Here is an 8,377-nt window from a genome sequence, read left to right on the forward strand (position 1 = left end):
ATCGATTCCCAGCAGGACGAGGGAGAAGGCAAGACGCCGGCCTTGTTCGTACACCTCGCCTTTTTCCCCTCCTTCCCCCCCCTCTCTCTCTCTCATTTTTCCTTCGTCCTTTCCGCTTTTTCTCGTTTGCCGGTCGTTAGACCTGCGAGTACGCGTCCTCGCTTTTACGGCCTCGTAAAATCGCGCCGCGCGCGAGCGAGCGAGCGATGCACTTATTAGACACACGCGAACGAGGAGGGACTTCTGACCCGTTAAACCGGTACACGGAAACCAGCGTGTTCCACTTCCTGTCTCCTTTCGCTCGTCCGCGATTCGGATCCCCCGTAGCTATACTCGCACATCTCCGGTGAGAAGTGCCGCTGCTGGCCCGTCTCCTCCATTTGCCGGTCGACCGGTTACGGGATCCCTACCCGGACGACAGGTAGGTTTACGGGGGGGGGGGTTCTCGGTGATTTCTGTCCGGATATTTCCATCGCCTGCTTCCCCCCCTCCCTCCCTCCAGGTCGGTCGACCGGCATACAGCGGCATTTTCCATCACGATATCACCGGTAATTCTACCTACAGTACAATTTTTCGCATGCCTACGACCGTTGCGAAATCTTTATTGTAAGTGTAACTTTATTATTTACAATACGTTTTCTCGAGTCTGATAAGTGATTTAGATTCTAGTCTGAAAATCTCAGAGAGGCGCATCATCCGCGCGCCGTCGTGCGATATCGTTAGACTTTTAACCGCGCCGTAAAGCGGAGTGACAAATTGCCTGATTAACCGAATCTTATTCCATTGACGCGAAATTTTATAAGCTCGTTACGGAACGTCGCGGAATGAAATACAATCTGTGGAAGGCGGCCGTAAAATCGCCGGGGATTTTACATGGCGATATCCACAACTCTGTGCGCGCGCGCGCGCGCGCTTGTAATTTCACGGGAAAGGAGCGGGGGGGGGGGAGGGGGCGATCGGGGATTTATTATTCCCGCGCCGGCGGTAATTACGGCCGACTTCTGGCGCGTTTTACGCGACGTTAAATCATTAGCAAGTTTCGATAGGATCTTTCGCGAGGTGAGGAGAGAGATAGCTCTCGCGGCGTAACGGCACATTTTAACGATACTTAAGCGGCCTCGCGTGCTGCGCGCCGCGGCCGCCTGCCCGGCTCGCGCTGTTTCGTACACACGCGACCGGCCGAATGCGCGATATATATTCCTTGGAACCTGCCCAGGATTTGGGATTCCGCAGTGCTACCGGCGCACCGCTCCGCTTCCTGAATATAAGCGCGGCCGCTCTTTCCCTCTCCTCCCTCCCCCCCCCTCCAGGTATGTAATCTCGCTCCGTACCCCGCCACGTACCACGAACGGACGAATGTACGCGTACGATATTCGAGACACGTATTCCCGGTCGTCCCGCTGATGTTGCAAGTGACGCACGCGCTGCATCCCCGCGCCAGCGCGCTATCTGATCCCCGCGAAACGATTCTTACGTTTAACTTTGATTAGGAAGGTAAATTTGATGGAATCAGGACGCCGCGGCGCACGCAGGAATGTTGATAATTATATATATTGAACTTTATAAGAACTTTTAATGAGATGCTGTACGAGTATATACCTTTCGTTTTGGTGGAAACGCGTTTCGAAGACCGAAAGTTCTTTTTACTTTATGTGCCCGGTGTTCCGGGATTTCGTTAAACATTGAGAGAAGTTTTACTCCTCTCGCTGGCGAGGTAAATTAAAAATCAAGGCAAAAACTATCTCCCGATCATTTATTATGACCCGGTACCTCTCGTCAGTTTTCAAGTGCATATCTGTTTTTTTCGCCGCGAAAAAGTTGTCGTTTATGGACAGGTGGTTACAGAGTTTTTGACTTAAAACGCAAGTTGGTAGGAAAGAAAACTGATCTCAGGCTCGGTGCCTGCGCCGAAAGTTTACGCTGAAGTGGATATTCAGCGTACTTTGGCGCTCGAAGAGTCAAAGGAAACTTCCATTCGGGGTTTCCGTTTACAAACTCCATGATGTAACTCGGATACTCGAGAGAAACACGAAAGCTCGGCCGTGCATGTTTGAATATCGAGGAGATAAAATTCGATTCTTGCACAGGACTCGGTCGCTCGGTCGCTCATTCGTAAAAAAAAAAGAGAGTGATATAGGTATTTTTATATATCTGTATCATAGCATTTATTTATCTATATTACTGATGATTTAGGGTTAGTTTTGAATATTCTTATCAATTTATCTCTTTAATTATCCCTGGATTTAGAGACGATTCGTTTATCCCCCAAAAATCTTTAAAAAGTACGAAATTAAAGATTTTATCGCATGATTCATGCGAATCTCAACATCTTCGTCGTGTTTCTCTCTTATGACATATAATATCAAGTTTATATTTATATATATTTTTTTTATTCTTCCAAGTCCAGCGTTCGACGCCTCGATCTATTTTATCGACCGGCAACTTCTCTCTTTATCCGGTTGGGCGAGATATATTTCGTGATACGCGGCGCGGCGATTCGCCCTATAAATCCTAAACGGATTAATTAATAATAATGCGCGGGTCCTGCCCGTGCATGTTAACCGGTCCCTCGCCGTCCACGTACAAGCTGCGCGCGAGTCCTCGATTATTTTAATGAGCGCCAACGTGGACGCGCGCGGCCGATCGATTACATAGCCAGGCTAGCCGCCGAAATTAATAATCTTCCCCCTCTCCCCCTCGGCTGCGTCTCGCCCACCCTCTCTCTCCTCTTCCTCCCTCTCTTGAGATGTAAATGCCGCCGACGTGGAAGCTGCTTAACCGGCGTTAATCGAAAATGTTTCGGTTCTCGTTCTCGCTCTCGCGCCGCGATTAAGTTGGAGGACAGCTAGATGGATTGATTGTCTCGCGAGTTTACGGGCTACTGTTCCAATTAAACGTTATGCTGCCTATTTGAGAGCCCGTTAGTACCCGAGATAATTCGAGTAGATTTTCTAACGGGCGACTCGATCGACGTCACGAGCAAACCTCTCGGTGAACTTGTGCCTTGGCATTAATAACAGTTTTATATTAAAGTGGCCCCTAGATGCTCGATAGTACTGCATATTATTGATTGCCCGGAGGTTATCGTGTTGTCCCCTGGAACATTGTACAATATTATTGATTGTCTCGAGTTACGATCCAGTTTATAAAGAGACAAGTTAATTTCATTTGTAATTAAACGTTTCTTTTTTTTTATATATATAAAAAAAATACATGTGCTCTCCGTGAAAACGTCAGTCGTATTTCCAACTTTCAGAATGGAACTTCTCCTCGCCTGTGAGCCTGAATTAAAATCTTTTTGTGTGAAGTGCACTCGGAATTAAACGCGAGCTCGCGCTTCCTAGAAATCTCCTGTTTCACGAGGGCAAGTGTACATGTGGACCAATCAGCGAGAATTTCCGCGGCGGCCGTTGCCACCGCCGTGTTTGCATTCCGACGATGAAATCGCCCTTTTGCCAGAGTGTTTGTTGCTCTTGCCGGATTATAGCGGCCGCTATAGCCGCGCGCGGCGCGGTTTTTGCGCGTGGTGATTTGTAATTTATGCAACACGTGGAAAAGCGACGACAGCCACGATAATAACGCACGCATTAATCCGATATTATTTGTTACGCGTAACGATCGGATCGTCATTGTTTTGCATGGATATGATAAAAACACGTTGCGCACCGAGATTGCATTTCATAACGGCCGGTGATTTATAATAAACGAATTTACGAAACGCCCCGTCGTCCGAGCGAATTTTTAATAACTTTTCATTTGGGGCAAACCGTATCTCTCCCTCCCCCCTTCCCCCGTTGTGATTATTTCGCAAACGACTGATTGGCCCGTTTGTTGCAAACTGTCGATACATTATAGAGCGCCGTTTGTTCAATGGGTTCACGAATTGACAAGGCAAATTATTTTCTCGCCGCGCGAGAGAGACTAAAATCGCGAAAGTCAAAGAGAGAGAGAGAGAGAGAGAGAGAGAGAGAGAGGAGCAATCGACATGTCGGGAAATCTTTCCTGCACCCGCCGTCTTCTCCCTTTGAACGGATCCCGAAGAGGAACAGAGGGAATAATAAACTGGAATAGGGTGCTTTGTGAGGATTCAAGGGTGAAATCAAGCCCGGGACGGACTTGCCTAAACGAACTGTCGCTGGCAGATAAACGACAGATAATTACTTTCGCCGGCTGCTGGATTAATATTGGTATTCTCGCGTTACGGAAAGATTCTCATCTCTCATTTCCTCCCGATCTTTCCGCCCCCTCGTTTCCCACGTCGCCATTTCCATCGCACGGTTTCCGCGCGTTTTCTATCCCCTTTGATCCTCTTTAATTTTACTCGCGCATATTATCGTAATGCCGCTATTCAGTTAACATGTCTATACGTATTTTTAAAGTACAGTCGCGCGCGCGAGATAGAGCGTGGCAAATATCACTGTGTAGTTGAAAATCTGTTATTTAAAAATATTTCAATCTGTTATTCCAGCTCTGTATCGACAGCGCTTTATTTTGCAAGTTTGAAGTATTAATATCGCGCGCGTATAACGCTGTTACAAACGCGCGCGCTCCGAAAACTCGGTTCTATAATTTTTACATTCCGCCGGGGAGCAAGTCTTCCTGGGATACGTGTCGAAGTTCGCAACTGGAGCGCAGGGCTTGGCGGAGCTGAGGGCGAGTTCTCGCCCTCCACACTCTCTCTCTCTCTCTCTCTCTCTCTCTCTTTCTGTCTCCCGTTCTGTCTTCCCGAACGAAACCCTCATCCGTCGACGGAGCGTCGCGAGCCCGACGACGACGGCGACGACAACGACGTTTGTTTCCCAACAGCCTATTTGCCGTCGTTTGACACGGTTGGCCCCAATTGGCACTCGTTGACCCCGCTGCGCGCGTTGTCATGACTCCGAGTCATCGGCTTGCCAGCCATTTAAACTTGCTCCCTGGCCTCATCGCTCTCCATAATCATCCGCAGCCGCGCACACGCTCGCGCACTCGTTCGGTTCACACGCACTCGCGCGCGCACGCGAGAGCGTTCCTCGGCGCTGGGAGCGACGGGGCCCGTCTCTCTCTCTCCCCCCCCCCCGCCGTGCTAAATTGTTTCGAACCACGAATTCGCACGAGTCATCGCTCGTGTTCTTCATTGTTTTTTCCCCTCCGCGGAAAAAGAACTCCAAAATGGACGCGTTAGAGGTAAGAGAAGGAAGGAACTGATAGAGGAATCGTTTTTTTTTTCATCCGCCAACACGAAATTGAACGACGAATAACGATACGTTATCACGAACAAACTTTTTATTTGCCTCCTGTTCAATCCCATGTTTTCCTGCAAATGATACCTGCGAATTCCGCTTCTAATCGTTTCGTCTCGCTTTCGCGAAGGATAACGCGGCCGCTGTTTACGTGCGGTGTACGCGCGCGCCTCTTTGCGAGCGGAGGACTCGAAACCGCGATCCGATGAAACGTTTACGGACACGGAGACGGTGTGTGGGAAACGCGTTAAATTTAATTCAGCAGGATCCCCGCTTTACTCATCGCGTATACAGCTGTTTCGCGCCGCAAAACAAACGGACCCGCGCTCTCGCGTCTCCCGACGGCGTCGCCGTTCCCGAACGTATATAGTAATTGATTGTAAACGTATGGCCGGTCTCGCGCTCGCTTTTACGAGCGACTCGGTTTAGACACGCTTTCCCGAGAACTCCGGTCGCGTGCTGCTGCCCCTGTTCCGTTCAATTTAGCCGTGACGATCGACCACGTTCGACGATGACGACGACGACGATTGCGGCCTTTCTTTCCGGCGAGAGAGAGAGATGTTTTCTGTGAAGTCGATAAAACGACGGAAGATAACGGTTACTACGGTCTTTAGGTCCCGCTAGGAAGAACGTTTGCCTCGCCGATGCGAGGAACGTTTCCTCGTTCCCGGCCGCTCGCGGCCGGGTTCCCCAGTGCGGCGCGAAAGAAAGACGACGAGCACGATGGCGGCATTGGGCCCCCCGACCGATAATGATAACGACGGAAATTAGGTTTAATTTTGCACGAGGTGTATAGAACCGGCTGGCCTCTAATGACAATTCGAATAAGACTTCCCGGCGAATACATTTTCCGTTATCGGTGGTATTAAGATAAGAGGGAGAGATACCGTGAATATTTCGCAATTCTCCTTCGTCACGGTGTAAATTCCCAATACCGCGATGTAAGTTAATATCCCGACGTGGCGACGACGCCATTTTCATTGCCGCAGGCATCACTAATAACGAGACGTCGCAAATTGTTGATGTGATTTGATGATTAAGCGTGGAAAGAGAGTTGAACGGGTCAATCCGTTATCTTCGTTATCTTTCGAGAGACTCATCAAAATTCGTCGGCGATTTCCCCCCCGTCTCTCCGTCGTACGGCCGATCTATCAAGTTTCAAGACGCCCCGGATACCCGTGCAATTTACATCGGGCCGCCGCCCGCTCGTCGTCGTCGTCGTCTTCGATAACATTGTCCTCCGCCGGAGACGTCGCATTTCCACGTGGAACGCCGACGTCGACGTCGAAGGGGCGGACCGACATCAAAGGCGCGCTATATAAATCAATTACCGGCGACAAAGCGTCCGCGACCGTGGCGGCGGAGCGGCGGCGACGTCCGCGCAAACTCGATTACCTCGAATGTCGATGCCTCGTCTACTACTACGGCCAGCGAGAGGACGAGAGAGGGAGAGAGAGACAGCGAGAAACAGAGAGAGAGAGAGAGAGAGAGAGAGAGAGAGAGAGAGAGAGAGAGTTGGGTGCGGGATGAATGGGTAGCGGAGAAAGCAACGTGTGCGCCACATAATCCAGTTATGACCAGCGCGAAATCTCTCGCAGCGAAAGAGCAGCTTAACTCAACTGTGGCTGTCAACCCGACTTTAACCCTACAAACATACAGCGAGCAGGCCCGCGATATTTTCTCGTTTTGCCGAAAGTACCTCGTGACATTGTTAAATTTTTATTTTTACAGCATATTCGAGATTGACTTTTTTCCCCTCCCCCGCGCACATTTTCGATCTTGCCTTTCTCCCGTGCCCGCCCCTCTTGTTCGTTACTCTTTCGCGAACGAAATATTTCAGTTTGCTTTTAATTTCACCGGTAATACCGCAGAAATAAATTTCACTTGAAAGATTTTCGTTATTTCAGCGTGGAAAAGAACCGCGTTTTAAGGCAGTGCCGCCGAGCTGAGAGTAATCGAGGACATTCAGCTCGGCTCGTTAAAAATTTCAAAGGTCCACATGGGTAGACAAGGTTTTCATTATGAAATCTCATTCCCGCCGGAATTAATGGCCGGGATCTCGATAAATATTTTGGTGTATATCGCGCGATGCTGACGAGTGGTTCGAAAATGAATATTAAACCGAAACCCAAAATAACATTAACGAAACTTCAGAAGTGAATGACGTTGCAAAGATACACGAGACCATTGAAGTCAGCGAATCGCTCTAATTAACGTATCCTATTCAAATTAATTAGGAAGGTATTTTGTAATTAAATATTATTCAGCCGAATATCATCTGTCATTGGTTAATGTTTATTTCTACGAATTGATAATCCATCGGTTGGATAGACGTTATGATTATTTGTTTTGCACGTGATTCACACGCTGAGAGAGAGAGAGAGAGAGAATTTTTCCTTTGAGAATTCTGTGGTTTCATTGATCGCGGGTTAAGTGTCCGGATGACACTACTTAACCTCGGGCGTAACACGCGTAGAATCGCGTCACGCAACTGCGCCCGCCGAGTACACTTGCCCTCTCGATTCTTAACTTTGTATTATGTGTCGTTTCTCGAAATCATATATCGCGAATTCGATGCGTGCTCGGGAAAACGGCTTACGTAATTCTTGCGCAAGAACCGCAAAACTGTTACGTCTTGGTCTTAGTCCAGGACTCGTTGTAAAGTAATATAAGTGCAAGCAAGCAAGCAAAAAAAAGGAAGAAAAAAGAAAATTGCGCATAAATCGAATTATGATAGTTCAGTAAATCTGCATTCCATTGATCAGCATTTTAACCTTTTTAAAAAAAAGTTGTTCATGTACTGAAACGTATAATTTTTAATAATTTGAAAATAATTGCAGTTATACACATATACTCATAACATTAATACGTACGACCTGCATATGTAACGCTATTTTGTACATCAAGCATTATGTTTCTTAGTTTTAATTATATATATATATATATATATATAATAAAGTATTTTATTGTGTGTGTTTTAATTTTATTTTAGTACACTGAGAAAAAAATGTTGTTACTTTGACTAAATTTTCCAACTAAATTAAATTTTGTCTATTCAAATATTTATATATTTTAATTGACTATACGAATACTTGAATTGAAATTTGTGCATTTAAATTAAATGCATAAATTCTTGAACTGATAAAATTTTAATT

General features: G+C 47.3%; 1 protein-coding gene and 1 long non-coding RNA gene across 2 annotated transcripts in view; both read left to right on the forward strand.

The window, feature by feature from the left end:
- The window catches only part of LOC105836801, a 96,886-nt gene that overhangs the window by 45,507 nt on the left and 43,002 nt on the right, over positions 1-8,377 (forward strand). The gene's annotated exons all lie outside the window — the stretch shown is intronic.
- Positions 1-8,377, forward strand: part of LOC118647140 — a 65,434-nt gene that overhangs the window by 32,516 nt on the left and 24,541 nt on the right. The gene's annotated exons all lie outside the window — the stretch shown is intronic.

The sequence above is a fragment of the Monomorium pharaonis genome, chromosome 8, assembly GCF_013373865.1.
Source record: "Monomorium pharaonis isolate MP-MQ-018 chromosome 8, ASM1337386v2, whole genome shotgun sequence".
NCBI lineage: Eukaryota > Metazoa > Arthropoda > Insecta > Hymenoptera > Formicidae > Monomorium > Monomorium pharaonis.